Source organism: Marmota flaviventris, chromosome 17, assembly GCF_047511675.1.
Source record: "Marmota flaviventris isolate mMarFla1 chromosome 17, mMarFla1.hap1, whole genome shotgun sequence".
In the NCBI taxonomy this organism is placed as follows: Eukaryota; Metazoa; Chordata; class Mammalia; order Rodentia; family Sciuridae; genus Marmota; species Marmota flaviventris.
The window spans coordinates 11,184,917-11,202,767 of record NC_092514.1 but is presented as its reverse complement, the minus strand read 5'-3'; the positions used below and the strand labels follow the sequence as shown (position 1 = coordinate 11,202,767).

General features: G+C 37.6%; 1 long non-coding RNA gene across 1 annotated transcript; it reads left to right on the top strand.

Annotated features, from left to right (window-relative positions):
* Nucleotides 1-35: 35 nt before the first annotated feature.
* On the top strand, nt 36-16,512 carry LOC139702375 (uncharacterized). The gene is made up of 2 exons (XR_011705008.1): nt 36-253; nt 16,127-16,512. It is a non-coding gene; the product is annotated as an uncharacterized lncRNA (long non-coding RNA).
* The last annotated feature ends 1,339 nt before the right edge of the window (nt 16,513-17,851 follow it).

The window sequence follows — 17,851 nt, the reverse complement described above, 5'->3', positions numbered from 1 at the left end:
GCCGCGGGGGCGCGCGTGCGCGGTCCGGGGGGGCGTTGTGGGTTGCCTCGGCGGCGCGCGGCACGGCGGGAACATGGCGCGCGGGAGCGGTGCGCGCGCCTAGCTGGCGGGACCGTTAGCTCGAGGCGGACGCGGCCCGGGTCCCGTGGGGATGGAGCAGCAGCTGCCGCCAGCGTCCGAACCGACCCCAGCGTCGACCCCGGCCCGGAGCCGCAGGCGGCGGGAGCCCGAGTCTCCGCCGGCGCCAGCGCCGGTGAGTGCGTGAGGGGCGCGGGCCGGGAGACTTTCTTTGTGAAACTCCGTCGGTGCAAGCCGGGCCGGGCCTCCGCGGCTGACGAGTGCCCGCGAGGCGGAAGCCACCTCGTCGTCGGGGTTCCAGCCCCTTCGCGAGCCGCTGTGCAGCGGGATCCGGTCCGCCGCCTGCCTCAGTTTCCGCGGGAGTGTTGTGAGTGTGTGCGGGAGCGGGGCCGGCGGTATGCAGTCGGCGCTTAACTCCCGCGCGCCGCCTCCTTGACCCCTCCCCGGGGGGCGGAACCTTGGGACCACGGTCCACTTAAGTGGCAGACTGCATCCTCCTGGAGACAGGTGTCTGCCGCTGGGGAGGCTCAGGTGCTGCCAGCCTCAGATGAGGTTGGGAGGGAGTGAGCTCTCCGACCCGGGAGGGCAACAAGCTGCTGGTGGCTCACCAGAGTGATACCAGAAAGCCTTCCGTCCGTCTTGTCCTCGAGGTGTGTTTGGGGTGCCTGTCAAGGTGAAGGCTGCTGAGCGGACTTTGAATGTGGGGCTCCTGCAGGATGGGTGGGATGGTCCAGTGGAGGAATAATTGGGAGCACTTTGTAAAAATACAGCTTGCATGCTCCACCGCAGGCCCACGAGCCCTGGCTCCTCAATGTAGGGGACAAGACTGAATTTTTAGCAGGCTCTTGAAGTTGAAATCAGAAAGGTTTGTCAGGCTGTAGAGAACAAGCTTCCTGCAATCAGGGACCTGCTCTGTTTATACCTCACTGTGGCATCCTGGTACCTTGCACCGTGCCTGGCAAATGGTATATGTTCGGTAAATAGTTATAGAAAGACTAAATGACTAAGGAGTTTGCAACATTGGAACTCTTGAGGCATTTTCAGGAGCTTCTTGAGAGTAGTTATTTTTATTGTGTACTGTGATTTTTCTCAGCTCCCAACTTTTGTCTGGTTATAATGCTGTGTTTTCAGTATGTTCCACTCAAGAGCAGGGTATTTGTTGGTTAGTATAAAGGATCAACTCTGTATACCCTAGCTAGGTTAAAATTGATTCTAAAACAAAGTTCTGAATTAAAAAATACGTATTTCTTTCACTTGGGAACACTAGGCTTACAAGATTTTGTTCCTTTGAGGCAGGTAAACATTTATATTTGCATCAAAGGAAATCTGAATTACTGTTTATCTTTTCTGGAAAGTTGGCAATTTGCTTAAACTCTGAGTATGTCTAGTTTTTATGTGACGCATCAAAATTCAGATTTATGTTTAGTTCAGAGTCGATGCTAAAATAAAGGTGTTCTATATTTCAGAGGCATTTTTTTCCATCAAGTTGAATTTCAGTTAGTTGGTTTCACTAAGGTAGGGTTTTTGTTGTTGTTCACTGAACAAAGTATGCAAATGTAGGAAGACTTGACTTTCAGATTTGAGAATGCATCTGAAGGAGAAAATTGAAAAATTTGGTGCTGTAGTCTCCCAGTGTATTGTTTTTGTAGCTTATTTGGATGTCTTTTTAAAGTGTCTTTAAAAAATCTTTTAAAAAGCTTTTATTGAGATATAATTTACCTCCCATAAAATTAACCGTGGTAGTGTGTAATTTTGTGGTTCTAATATTTTCATAGTTGTGTAACCATCACCATTATCTACTTTTAAAACATTTTGTCACCCTACAAAAAATTCTTTACCCATTAGCAGTCCTTTCCTTATTGCCCATTCCACCAGACTATGCCATTTACTAATGTTACTGTCTCTGAAATTAGCTATTCTGGAAATTTTATATAATGGGTTATTATAGTCTTCTGTGATTGACTCTTTTTTCATGTAGCACAGAGTGTTTGAGGTTCAACCATGATGTAGCATGTATAGAACTTTATTCCTTTTTATTACTGAATAATATTCTTTCGAATGGATATACCAGATATCGTTTGTACATTCGTCTGTGGATATATATTTTCCCCCTATTTTGGGCTCTTTAAATAATGCAGCAATAAACGTGTACAAGTCTTAGTGTGGACATATTTTGTAATTTCTCTTGGTGTATCTCTAGGAGTAGAATTACTAGGTCACATAACTCTGTTAAGCATTTTGAGCAACTGTCAAACTGTTTTCTGAGGCTTTACTGCATATTACATCCCATCGCTAGTAATGCACCAGGGTTGCTGTTTCTCTACCGCTGACCAATACCTGTTACTGTCTGTATTTTTAACTTTAGCCATCCTTATAGGTATGAAATGGTATTTTATTGTGGTAGTAATTGTTTTTTTATACTGTGGATTGAACCTAAGGGTGCTTTACCACTGAGCCACATCTCCAAACCTTTTTAATTCTTTATTTTGAGACAGGGTCTCAATTAGTTGCTGAAGCTGGCTTTGAACTTGCCTCAGCCTCCTTCCTCAGCCTCCTCAGTCAGTGGAATTACAGGTGTGCACCACCACACATGACTCAATTTTTTTTTAATATTTATTTTTTAGTTTTAGGTGAACACAATATCTTTATTTTATTTTTATGTGGTGCCAAGGATTGAACCCAGTGCTTCACACATGCTAGGCGAATGCTTCACCACTGAGCCACAGCCCTGGCCCCGACTCAATTTTTTAAATAATGTTCTTTGATGTAAAAATGTATTTAATTTCAACCAAGTCCAGTTTTTTCTTTTATTGCTCATGCTTTTGCTGTCATATCTGAATCCATTGTCAAATACAAGGTCATGAAATATATATTCCTATGTTTTCTTCTAAGAGTTTATGCCTTTAACCAATATTTAGGTTGTTGATCCATTTTGAGTTAATTTTTGTGTATGGTATGAGTTAGTGGTCAAAATTCATTTTTTTCACCTATGGATATTCAGTTTTCCCAGCACCATATATTGAAAAGACTGTTCTCTTCCTCATTTAATGGTCTTTATACCCCTTATTGAAAATCAGTTGACCATATGTGAGTTTTTTTTTTCCTGAATTCGGAATTCTATTCTGTTGATCTATATATCTGTCCTTATGCCAGCACCTCACGATTTCATTACTGTAGCTTTGTGATGGATTTTGAAATTAATTGTAACTCCTCCAACATTTTTTTTCCAAGACTGTTAAGCCATTCTATGTCCTTTATGTTTTTATATGAGTTTTAGGTTCATTTTATCAATTTCTGCAAAAAAGACAGTTTGGATTTTTTATAGTGATGTGTTATTTCAGTGTGCAAGTATTGCACTTAACAATATTTTCAAAAATATTTTGTTCTGTTTGATGTGGATTGTACATGAACTTTTTTGGGGAGTAGAGAGATGCTGGGAGTGGAATCTAGGACCTTATACATACTAGGCAAGCACTCTACAACCAAATTAAATCTGCAACCCGCCATGAAACTATTTTTAAAATTTTATATTGCACATTGCTAAAAATACAGTTGACTTTGGATTCACTGTGTTTTTTTTTTTTTTTGTAGATGGACACAACATCTCTTTTATTTATTCATTTTTGTGTGGTGCTGAGGTTCGAACCCAGTGCCTCATACATAGGCAAGTGCTCTACCACTGAACCCCAGCCCCAGCCCTGGATATACCTTTTAACTTCATCATTTAGTTGTTGTTTATTCTAGTTTTCTTTTTAAAATCTTTCCCCTAAAATTAACAAGAAGAATGGTCTGAATACAGATCTAGATTCATATGTCTTTGTTTGCCTGTGTTCCTAACTAGTTGTATGAGTATTCACAAGGCTGAACTGTTGTGCATTTCAGTGTTCTCCGTACATACAATGAGACAGTGATATCCATCTCAAAGACTTGTTAAATAAAAGAATGTAGGTAGTTGTTTAGAACCTTGCCTGGCATGTGGCAGGGATCTGATGTTTGTTGTTTCCCTTCTGGTAATTAACTCCAGTTAAGGATACCCCCCCCCACACACACACACACAAAGGTAAAAACAAAGCTGAAAATAACCCAAACAAACAAACAAACAAACAGAAAACCTCCCAAACCACAGGCCCCCTTCCACCACACAAAACCCAGAAAAAAATAAAACCACAAACAAAACCCACAAACTGGGCTGGGGATGTGGCTCAAGCGGTAGCATGTGTGCGGCCGGGTTGGATCCTCAGCACCACATACAAACAAAGATGTTGTGTCCGCCAAAAACTGAAAAATAAAAATAAATATTAAAAAAAAAACCCCACAAACCTCTTCCTATCCCCATCACTTTCCTGTAACCCAAGAAATCCTGGTGAGTGCTTGAGGGATGGAGATAGATAGAAGACAAAGTCTCACACACACCACATAGTTGTGTTATAAAAGCATGATAAATCCAGGCTGCTGTATAGGATATTTGATACTGTATTTTCAAATATTATTAACAATAATAAAAGTGTGATTCAAAGCTATTCATTTTTACTCCACAGTTCTTATTTAGTGTGCTTTTTTTCATCACTTTTCTCTTAAAAGCTGAAGTAGCATTTTTAAAATTAGATTTGATGGTTACAATTCTTGTTTCATTTGACTTTTTGCTAAATTTTATTTTATTTTATTTATTTAATTTAAAAATTAAGTCTAGCTATGTTAACAGCTCAAGCTGATTTTGAACTCATGGACTCAAGTGATTCTCTTCCCTCAGCCTCTGGAGTAGCTGAGATGACAGGCTTGAGCCACCATACTTATTGCTAATGCTTAAAAATGCTGATGTTTGGCCTGGGGCTGTAGCTCAGTGGTAGAGCACTTACCTAGCACAAGTGAAGCCCTGGGTTCAATTCTCAGCACTACATAAAAACAAATAAATAGAATAAAGGTATTGTGAAAAAAATTCTTAAAAAAATGCTGATGTTATTGTGAAGTTAAATTTAGAAGTAATTTTATTTTGGGTTGGGTGTAGTGGTTCAAACCTGTAATTTCAGCTACTGGGGAGGCTGAGGCAGGACGATCACAAGTTCAGGCCAGCTTGGTCAACTTAATGAGATTCTGACTCAAAATAAAAATGGCTGGGGGTGTAACTCATTGGTAGAGCATGGGGAGAGGGAGCAAGTATTTTTAATTGGTATCAGTATAGTAGCTGAGGTAGAATGTTAATTTTTAAGGGAAGAAACCAGAGATATAATATGATTCAAATATGATGCTTGGAACAAATTGTGTTCATTGAATGTGTATTCACTATGACCAAAGAGAATAATATTTACTCTGTAAATATGGTGATTTTGGAGGTAAATTTTTATTGCTAAAATAATATTTACTTTTGCTAAAATATCTATTTTGTAAATATTACTTTAGCAATAAAAATTTACCTCCAAAACTACCATTGTAAGTATATTGATAACCTACAAATCCACAAATTGATAGTCCATGGATGTTAATATAAGAAAACTTTAAGTTTAAAAATCAAATCTGATAGTTATTTTTTTAAAAAGTCTCTTACTATTATAAAAACTACATTGCATAAGACTCTAAAGTGGAAGAAGCAAAATGCTCCCATTAGAACTCATAACTTGCCAATACCCAGTGATTACTGCCATCAGTACCTTAATACATACCGCGCTGGAACTCTCTCCGTGCATCTTTCTTTTCTTTTTTCTTTTTTTAAAAAATATTTATTTAGTTGTGGATGAACACACAGTATCTTTATTTATTTTCATGTGTGCTGAGGATTGAACCCAGTGCCTCACACATGCGAGGCAAGCGCTCTACCACTGAGCTATAGCCTCAGCTCCTCTCTGTGCATCTTTCTATCAATATTTTTTAACTTTATTTTATTTGTATATTTATTTTTATGTAGTGCTGAGGATTGAACCCAGGGCCTTGTACATGCGAGGCACGCACTCTACTGCTGAGCCATAACCCCAGCCCTCTATCAATATTTTTATACATACGAGAGTACATACAATTGTAACCATCAAATCTGGCATTTTAGGGGCTGGGATATAGCTCAGTTGGTAGAGGGCTTGCCTCATATGCATAAGGCCCTGGGTTCAGTCCCCAGCAACACACATACAGAAGAGTACATTGGCATTTTAAATAAAATAAGAAAACTACAAAGTATGTTCAATTTTTTTAAGAATCAGCTGTATTTAGGTAGAGTTTATGTGCCACAGAGGTTACCAATTTAAAGTATGTGGTTCTACAAATTCAGACATATATACAGTTGTATAGTTACTACCACAGTCAATAGAAATGATAGATCATTCCATTTCATTACTCAGTATTACTCTATTATATGTGTATACTACAGTTCATGAGCCATCTACCCATGAATTGATGGACATTTGGGTTGTTTTCCATTTTTTGGAGCTGTGACTAGAGGTGCTATGAACATTTACTTACCAGTCTTTGTTTTGTGTTTCTTTTTTGGGGGAGGGGGTGAATACTTAAAAGTGGCATTGCTGGTTTGCGTCACATATGGATACTCTTTTGAAACTGAGATTTTTATTTAAAAAATGTTTATTTTAATTTTTTAAATTGTTTTTAGATATACATGATAGTAGGGTGTATTTTGACATACATACACGGGGTGTAACCCATTATAATTTTTATCCCATTCTCGAGGTTTAACGTGATACGGAGTTACACTGGTCGTGTATCCATACATGAGCATAGGAAAGTTATGTCCAGTTCATTCTACTGTTTCCTGTTCCCATCCCCCTTTGTTCCCTTCATTCCCCTTTGCCTAATCTTATGAATATGTAACAACTAATCCCAACATTATATATAATTATAATATACCAATGCAAATATAGAAAGAAACTTGAGTCTTTTTTTTTTTCAGTCAGTGATTTGTCCTACTTCCCTGTTATTAAATGTGCAGACAATATTCAGAATTTCTGGTCAACCCCAAAATGTTCTTTAAAGCTGTTGGGTCTGTCTAAATCATAGACCATGCCTTAATTAATGTACAAGTCTCTTAATCTGGCATGGTCCCCTTTTTCACAACACATTGCATGAGACTCAATGGAAAGACCAAAACAGTTGTCCTGCAGAGTATCTTTCCTTCTGGGCTTCTCTAGTAACTGCCCTGTGGTGTCATTTATCATGTTCTTCTGTTGCCTATGAACTGAAAGCTGTATAAGGGTTGATGGGGCCTGTGGTGGTGATGCCTATAAACCCAGCTACTTGGAGACTGAGGCAGAAGGATCACAAATTTGAGGTCATCCTGGGCACTTATTCAGACCCTGTCTCAAAGTAAAAATAAAAAAGGGTTGGGGTTGTAGGTTGGTAGTAGATCACCCCAGGGTTTAAACCCCAGTATGAAAAAAGGAAAAAAGACTTGATGAATTCAAGATAAATATTCTTTGGTTAGATTCCAGTATTGGTGATATCTACTAAATGGTTCAATATAAGGCTTTGTTACTTTATTACTTAAAGCCTTATCAATACAACATAAAGTTTTTTTTTTATCACAAAGATGAAAATAGAAATAAGGCTTTTATCACTAAGAACGTTTTAATCATTGCAAATCATTAGCAATTTCTTATTTTTGAGAAAGTATTCTTTAATTCTTTGACTACTGACCAAAGACAAGTCCCTTTTACTAGAGCAAAAGTAGTAATGGGAGGATTGAATAGGTAGTAATAGTATCTAGTTGGTAGGATAGAAGAAATAGGGGAGTAGTTGTCATAGAATGGTTTCACTGTGACCTCTACTAAAACCCTCTTTTTTGTCTCATAGTTACACTGCTTTTAGGAGCAAGCATCTTAGTCTGAAACACATGCCTTATGGTATTTTAAATGATTAATAGTATGAAGTTAATGTATAATAATCTACATTGTGACTTTTTGAGATTCCATTTGACAAATAGTCGATAATTTATTATTAGATATGATTTATTTTGTGGGTAAATATTTAGGATTACTTAGAAATTGCAGTTGAAAACTGGTCTAAATAATACAACAAACTTGACCTTAACTTCTTAGGAGTAAAAAGAAAAAAAAAAGTGAGCTCTGAATGTTACTAAGGGAAGGCACCATTATGTACACATTGTGTACTTGTAATTTCCATACTATCGCCAGCTAAGTTTGACCTAGGGGTAGTTAAAAAATTGCTGTGGTATTATTTCAGCTAACTATGGACCTAGTTCAGAAATTTGTTGGTCACTTGTATATCTTTGATAAATTATTCAAATTCATGTCCATTTTAACTGAGTTGTTCACCTTTTCATCATTGAGTTGTAAGAGTTTTTTAAATATATTCTTGCAAATATTTTCTTCCATTCAATATCAATATTCTTCCAAATTTGGTACCAATAATTTTTGCAATTACAGAATAGCATGAATAATATTACTTTAATAAAGATGAAATTACTGGGGCTAGGGTTGTGGCTCAGTGGTAGAGTACTTGCCTGGCATGTGCGAGGCCCTGAGTTCAATCCTCAGCACCACATAAAAACAAATAAATAAAATAAAGATATTAAAAAAGATGAAATTACTAAGATTAATGTTGTCAATCTACATAAAAGGAAAATAGAATTAGCACTACTTATATTTTGCCAAATTGTACATATGGAAAACAGATTAGTTCTTATTTTTAGAAGATTATAGACTAGAAGAAAATAGTTTTGTAGATGAGAAGGGGAAAAATGATATAGTAAGTGAAAAGAAAAAGATGTTGGAAAATAATCAAATAAGTAGAAAGCAGAAGCAAATGGAGATGGGAGAAGAAAAGAGGATGATAATTAGATTTACATATTTAGTTTTATTAGTTTTTTTAAAATTATTATTTTTGTGGTGCTGAGGATTGAACCCAGATCGTGGAACATGCTAGTCAAATACTTTATAATTGAGCCACATTCCCAGCCCACTTTTTTTGTGAAATGGATCTCTTTGTTTTGTCCAGGAGAACCCCAACTTCTAGTCTCAAGCACTCCTCCTGCCTGAGCCTCCTGAGTAGCTGGAACTGCATGCATGTACCACTGCACCAGGCTTGGTTATATTAAAGGAGAGATTCTAACAAAATATTTGAATCTCTTTTTAATTGGGCTACTCTTTTGTGATTGAACTCTGTGGCATTAAATGAAGCTGGGATGCATTCAGTTCCTTAGGTTTCAGGGTGTTTGATTATTTTGTTTTTAGCAATTGGGCTGACTGAGTTGTTTAAAGAATGTAGTTTTTGTCTTTTGTCTTTATTTTTGTTTTTGTAGTGCTGGGTATTGAACCCAGCGCTTTTAACATGCCAGGCAAATGCTTTAATCACAGATATGTACACAGCTCACGAATTTAGTTTTTTTTTAAATTTTATTTATTTTTTAGGTGTGGGTGGACACAACACAATGCCTTTATTTTTATGTAGTGCTGAGGATCTAACCTGGGTCCCTCCCGTGCTAGGCAAGTGCTCTACTGCTGAGCCACAATCCCAGCCCACGAATTTAGTTTTAAAACAGAAATACATTTTACTCGACTGCCCATGTTCATGGGCAAGAATTAATATTAAGATGGAATGATTTGTAGATTAAATACAATCCCTATCAAACTCACATCTGCCTTTTTTTTTTTTTTTTGGCAGAAACTGACAAGCTGATTCTAATATCCATATAAAAATTCATGCTCTCCAGAATAGCCAAACTAGTCCTGAAAAAGAACATAGTTAGAGGACACATACTTTCCAATATCAAAATCTACTGCAAATTTTCATTAATCAAGATGGTGTGCTAATGGCATAAGGATAATACATAGATTAATAGAACTGAGAGTCAGTTGACACCCCCTACCCGCAAGTAATGGGAATTGAACCTAGGGGCATTCTACCATGAGTATATCCCCAATCCTTTTTATTTTATTTTTTAAATTTTGAGATTGAGTTTTGCTAAATTGCCTAGGTTGTTCTCAAACTTGCAATTCTCCTGCCTCAGCCTCCTGAGTAGCTGAGATTACAGGTATTTGCCAACACACCTGGCTGGATTTTGGAATTTTTGCATATACATAATGAGATGTCTTAGGGATAGGATACAAGTCTAAACATGTAATTCAGGTTTCATATATAGCTTATACACGTTGACAGAAGGGTTTTATACAGTATTTTTAGTATGCCTGTGTTGTGCTGCGAGGTCAAGTGTCAAATTTACCACTTGTGTGTGTTGTCATGATGGTGCTCAGAAGGGTTTAGATCTTGGAGTGTCAGATTAAGGGTGTTCATCCTGTAGTGCAGAAATCATTCAATTGGGGAACAAATGATTCTGTACGGTTTGATATCCACCTGCAAAAGAATGAATTTGAACCCTTCCTTCATACAGGCACAAATATTAACTCAAGCCAGTCACAGTGGTGCATGTTTGTAATCAGCTACTCAGGAGGCTGAGGCAGGAGGGTCACAAGTTTTGAGGTCAGCCTGGGCTGACCTGTCTCAAAATAAAATCTAGGAAAGGGTGGGGATGTACTTGGTGGTAGAAGGCTTGCCTAGCATGCTTGGGGCCCTGTGTTCATTCTGTAGCACCATCCCAACCCTCCCTGCAAATTAACTTAAAAGAAATAACAAAGAGCAAAATCAATACAACTCTTGGAAGGAAACACTGTAATAATTTTTATGGAATAAATTTTGAGTTAGGCATCAATTTTTTAGATTTACCAAAAGTACAGACAAAGAAAAAAGTGGTTAATTTGGATTTAATCAAAATTAAAAGGAGAGGGCTGAGATTGTAGCTCAGTGGTGGAGTAGTTGCTTGCATAGGTGAGGCACTGGGTTTGATCCTCAGCACCACATAAAAATAAACAAATAAAGGTTAAATTCTTAGAAAAAAATGTAAAAGGGTACAATCAAGAAAATTAAAAGAAAACTAAGAAAATGGGGAAGATATTTGTAAGAATATATAAAGGATACAACTTAGTGATAGGAAGATGAACAACTCAGTTAAGATGGACAAAGAATTTGAATAGACATTTGTCAGAGAAGATATATTAATGACCAAAAAGCAAATAAAACAGTGTGCAGCATCGTTAGTCATAGGGAAATTAAAATGTGAAATAGTGAGATACCACTTCACTTCTATTAGGGTGGTTTAAATGAAAAAGACAGTAGCAAGTGTTGGTAAGGATGTGGAGAAATTGGACCCCCTTATACATTGCTGGAATGAGAAATGATGCAGCTACTTTGGAAAACAATTTGACGGTTGCTCAAAATGTTAAGCATGAACTTACCATGTGACCCAGTAATTCTAATCTTAATTAATTATTTTTTTAAATAGTTTTTTGTAGTTGTAGATGGACAGAATGCCTTTATTTTATTTTTTTGTGTGTGGTGCTGAGGATCGAACCCAGTGCCTCATGCATGTTAGACATGCGCTCTGCCACTGAGCCTCAGCCCCAGCCCAATTAATTAATTCTTAATCTTAGGTATGTATCTGAGGATAATGAAGATATTTGTTCACACAAACACTTGTACCTGAATGTTCATTGCTTTGTTATTCATAATAACCCCCATATGGAAGCAGCCCACAGCTGTTAGTGAATAAACAAAATGTAGCATACCTAAATAGTGGAATATTATTTTTGCCATAAAAGGAAGAAGTACTGATTGAGACATGACACATCAAAGGTGAACTTTGTAACCATTCTGAGTAAAAAAAAAATCACAAAAGATCACATATTGTGTTTGTGTGAGATAATTCAACATATGCCTATACATATGCCTCTATGCTCTCTACAGAGAGTGGATCAGTGTTTGCCTTAAGCTGGCTGGGAGTACAGCTAACTTGCATGGGATGATAAATGTATTCTAAAACTAGATTGTGACACTGGTTGCAAAACAACGAAAACCACTGAACTGACCAGGTTAAATGGGTGAATTTTATGATGTGTGATATATATGTCAGTAGTGGTATACAAAGAATTAGAAAATGAAAGGAATACGTCTTATTCTTAAAACATCATGAAAGGTATTCTCATAAAATCTTTGTTTGCCTTACCCTCTTCAGTTTTGTTTTCACTAATAAGTGATAAAATGAACAATTTCTTGATCCTGTTATCTATGGCTGTATTATGAAGTTAAAATCTAAATTCAACTGTGGTAGTTTATTTAGAGTATATACATATAAAAAATTTCAAGCACATGGAAAAATAAGAGTAAATCCAACAATAAACCTTTATATTTTCTCATCACTTCAGTTTGATAAAATTATTAACATTTTGCCAATAAATGGGCACAGTGTATTTAAGAAATAGTGGAATAAAGATTTGTCTCTAGAAAACAAATATCCACCATTTATTTAGAAAATACCTGATATTAAAATGGATAAGTTTCTGTGAATTTGAAAAAAATGTCATGTGAACACATTAGGATGTCTGAGCTTTCCTTGCAACAGGCCTATAAATGAACATTTTTTTGTACAAGCATGTTAACTCTTGTGCTTATGAGATTATTGTACATTCTCGTAGAACAGAGGAAACTGTCAATTTCACAAGGCTTTCCCTGTGACTTGCCCTCTGTAGGAGCTGAGTTTTCTGATTTTTTTATTAATGTAGTGTGATATTAGAGAGTATGTATTTAATGAGGCCAAGCACTTAGGTGGGATTGTAACTTATATTTTGGAATTAACCGGTCAAACATCTAGGAATACTTTTCTTTTACTTCAGGAATTTGCATGTTACCAGTGTGAATTCAGGCACTTGTGTTAGACATTTGATCTTGTGTGTAGTTTCTTATCATGAGGAAAATTATGTTGCAGAAGGTTGAACAGTTTGCTGAGAAGGCACTAAAAACACAGCCATAGTTACTTCCATTCAGTTTGTATGTTTTTGCATTGGCTTTTGTCTTAGATCCATGTGGTTTTAGCTTATGTAGAAACTGAATTTTTGATTGTTGCTCCACTGCCAAATAATGTTTTGTTAAATTCATTGTTTCCAATTTCCATAGAGATTTATGAAAATTATTTAAACATTGTTCCAGAATGAGCATGGTGGTGCAAATCTGTGATCTCAGCAGCTTAGGAGGCTGAAACAGGAGGATTGCAAGTTCAAGACTAGCCTCAGTAACTTAGTAGTGAGGCCCTAAGCAACTTAGTGAGACCCTGTCTCAAAATAAGAAATAAAAAGGACTAGGGATGTGGCTCCATCCATGGTAAATTGCCCCTTGGTTAAATTCCCAGTACCAAACAACAACAACAACAACAACAACAACAACAACAACAAACTTTTCCATATATTAACTACAAAATCTAAATATATTTTATGAAAAATGAAAATTTTTATTAGACATATTTGGAAGAACATGTAAATTACAAAGTATTGTGTAGAACAGCTTACTTTCATAAGTGTGTTTCAGATTTTTATTGCTAACATACTCTGTCAGGTTCTGTTGGTACTTCATATTATCAACTAATTTAATACTCACAACAACCTTATGAAGTAAATACTATTATTATCCCCTTTTTACACACAAGGAAACTGAGCTACAGAAAAGTTAACTTGCTCAAGATCACTCAGCTAAGAAGATGAGTTGCCCCAGATCTTGATTTGGCAGTCTGACTCTGGAGTCTGTGCTCTTAACCATTGTACTAGATAGTCTTTGATTTGTATGATCACTAACAATAGTGATCAATTATAAATGCCTACTGCTGGAAAATGACACAGCCAGTTCCCGTGGGGATTTTGTTAATACCTAGTTTTTGTGAGTTTTAAGATTATGTTGGTATGGTATTCTAGAATTTGAATCTAGGATGATTCAAGAGTATTTGAAACAAGGGCTCAGCGGTAGAGCGCTCGCCCAGCTCGCACGAGACCCTGGGTTTGATCCTCAGCACCACATAAAAAAAAATAAAGGTATTGTGTCCAACTAAAGTTAAAAAAATATTATAAAAAGAGTATTTTAAACAAATTAAAAGATAAAATTTTAAAAAGAATGGGTATTGATACTGTTTCTTATTATTGTTGTTTTTGCAGTGATGGGGATCAAACTCAGAGCCTTATACATACTAAGCAAGCATTCTACCATTGAGCCATATCCACAGTCCTCATGGACTATTAAATAAAATTTTTTTTTCAGTACTGGGTATTGAACCCAGGACTTCTTGCAAGTGCTCTACTACTATATCCTCAGCCCCCCTTTTTTTTGTAGTTCTTTGTGTTGAATCCAGGCCTCCAGACACTTATTTTTATAGTTGAGACAGGGTCTTATTAAATTGCCAAGGCTGGCTTGGGGCTTGCAGTCCTTCTGCCTTAGCCTCCTGAGTAGCTGGGATTATAGGCTTGTGCCACCACATCTGGTTAATATATTTATTTATTTAAAATTATTTTTAAAAATTTTAAAAATCTTTTTGGGAACTGGGATTGAACCCAGGGGTGCTTACAACTGGACTACATCTCCAGCTGAGTTGTTGACTTGATAAATTGCCTAGGGTCTTGCTAAATTGCTGAGCCTAGCCTTGAACTTGTGATCCTCCTGCCTCAGCCTCCTGGGTTGCTGGCATTATAGGTGTGTGCCACCATGCCCAGTTTATTTATTTATGTATTTTTAAAAATATTGTTTTAGTTGTAGTTGGACACAATACCTTTATTTTATTTATTTTTATATGGTGCTGAGGATCAAACCCAGCACCTTGCATGTGCTAGGTGAGCACTCTACTGCTGAGCCACAAGCCCAGCCCCAGTTTATTTTTTTAAGACACAGGGTGTCATTATTTTGCTCAGACTGGCCCCAAACTTCTGGGCTTCAGTGATCCCCCTGTGCAGCCTCCCCAGCAGTTGGGACTATAGGTATACACCACCATACCTAGCTGCTGCTTCTTTTTTTTCCTCTTGCCTAGCTATTTTTAGTTTTAGATTCTCAACCCAGCATGTTTTTGAGCTTCAGTCAATAGAAATAATGGTTTTTCAAAATAAACTGCATACATCTACCATTAATAGATTTACTTCTGATTTCTGAGTGAGATAGTAGTGAAGGTAGTAGTTTCATTTTGTAAGTGGAAGATTATTTCATTGCCTTTCGTCTGTTCATTTTCTCCTTTATTGTTTAGGGCATGAGAAGTATATTGCAGATTCTTTGCAAAGTCTTGAAAAATGTCTGTGTGTGACAATATGATATTCCATAGGGCTACAAATACAGATGTAACTTTTTTTTTTCATACTGAAAATTGAAGTCAGCGTTTCTCTACCACTCAGCTACACCCCCATCATTTTCTTAAAATTAAAAAAAAAATTTTGAGTTAGATTTTTGCCAACTTGCTGAGGCTGTATTCAAACTTGCAATCTTCCTGTCTCTGTCTCCCAAATTGCTGGAATTACAGGCAGGTGTCACTGCACCTCATCAGATATGAACTTTTAAAAACATGTAAGAAAATTTTGTTCAACTGAAGTTGCATTTCAAAGGCTTCTTTAGATTTAGAGAGCATTGCCTATTGTGGCATTGTAACACATGTCGTGATCTTACTAAGCATGAGCACTGGAGTGTGATTGCCTGGGTTTAGTCTAAAATCTTTCACAACTTTGCAATATTGGATAAGGTATTTAATTTTTCTTCACCTTATTGCTGTCTATAAAGTGGAAATATTGCTATGGCCTACTTCACAGTGTTGCTGTGAGGATTGGATCAATTCATACATGTATACTGTTTTAAACAGTTCCAGGCATGAAGTAAGTACTAAGCAAGTGTTAGATGTGGTGGTGGTTTTACTCTTCAGAGTAGGAGGAGGTGATTAAATGTTAGATAGGGATTGATGTCATTGATTGTGATCCTTTACACAGAGTGTTAGATTATTAAACAGTTTGTCTGACCTTAGAATAGAGAATGTTTTGCTAGTTAAATTATTGTTCTTTTAGCTCCAGATCCATTTATTTATTCTGCCTTGTGATCCTGAGGCCCAGACTCCACAAGTCACATTTCTGCTTGGCTACCTGCTCCCTGTTGCAACGGCATTGACTGCCTAGAAGAGGAGGGAGGGACTTGCTTTTTCTGCTCTGCTTGCCATTCCTGTGACTGCTGCCCTAACAACACTTCTTCATCCCTGCAGCAGCAGTACCTTCCTGTAGCAGTTGCTGGATCCAGTTTGCAGTTTTTCCAAGGACCAGTTTCATCAAGCTTTCTTCAGAGACCACTAGCGCCAACCAGCACCGCTCTTTAGAGGCCTGGGTCACAGGCACATTGGTCCCCTACTTGGAAATCTGAGACATCAGCACCAGCTGAGCAGTGCCTTCCCAGAAGTCTGAGTTTGAGTTCCTGAGTTCTTCCTCTAAGCATTTGTTAGCCCTGCGCTAGGGGTGGTAGTTGCTTCCTGCAGTTGTCAAGACTATGATTGCTAAGAGTTCTTTTTTTTTTTTTTTCCCCCTTTAGCCGTGTACTGAAAAACTTGAAATTCAGTTAACAAAATCTTGTATTAAATTCTCTTTGTTCAAATAACTGGTGTGGTTTCTGTCCTCTGACTGCATTCTGGCTGATAGAGGTGGTAATAAGTAGGAGTCCATGTGGGTTCACTTAAACACTTGTGATTACTTTTTTTTTTTTTTTGAAGGAGTAATTCTAAGATGATAGTTTATTTTTTCTAAGTAATTTGATATATTATGATAATCTTATGGAAAATATGAATCTTTTGGATTTAATGATAGTAAAGCTGAATTACATAATCATAAATTATGATATGTGATAGAAACTTGTAGGAAGTCTGCACCAAGATGCAGGACTCTATTTTTAAAAAATCGAATCTTATGTAATAGTATACTGTTTCCTGGATGAAGGCATGTTTGTTGAATTTATAGTTTTCACAAATATGAGATAGATATTACACCGAAAGAATTAGGATTCAAAGTAGTACTGACATACTAGAATGATATGATGAAACCACCAAAATATTCTATGATCTGGAAGACAGGAACCATGTCTATTTTCTTTTTTTATGTCCAGTCTTTTTTTTTTTCCTTGGTACCAGGATTGAATCTAGGGTGTTTTACCACTGAGCTATATCTCCAACCCTTTTTAATTTTTGTTTTGAGACAGGATCTTGCTAGTTGCTTAGGGCCTCGCTAAATTGCTGAGGCTGGCTTTGAACTTGTGATCCTCTTGTCTCAGCCTCCTGAGATGCTGGGATTACAGGTATGTACCACCACACCCACTTACATCCAGTCTCTATTAAATGCCTGGTACAGAAGTATGTGCTCTGTAGTTGAATATATTGACAAATCAATGGGCTGGGTATGTGGCTCAAGCAGTAGCGTGCTCGCCTGGCATGTGTGAGGCATGGGTTCGATCCTCAGCACCACATACAAACAAAGATGTTGTGTCCACCGAAAAACTAAAAAATAAATATTAAAATTCTCTCTCTCTCTTAAAAAATATATTGACAAATTAAGGCAAAATTCATCAATCATAAATGAGGTTCTGCATTTGGGTTCTAATCCAGGGGACCCCTTCCAACTAAGGACGAGAACCCTTAAACCCAGGTGTTTGGGGGAGATAAGTTAAGGTCAGACCCAGGGTACAAGAGCTCGCCCCTCTAGGGGAGAGATGCCTCAAATCAGGTACTGTGGAAGATCAGGTATGGCTACATCCAGGGACTAGGGGACCGCCCCCTCTGGGGGCGAGATCCCTGGAACCCAGATGCGGGGAAGATCAGAGACGGCCGAACCCAGAGTCCAGGGAACTCACCCCTCTAGGGGGGAAACCCCTCAAACCTGGGTCCCTGAGGGAGATCAGGTACGGTATGGCTGCACCCAGGATCCAGAGGACTTCCCCCTCTATGGAC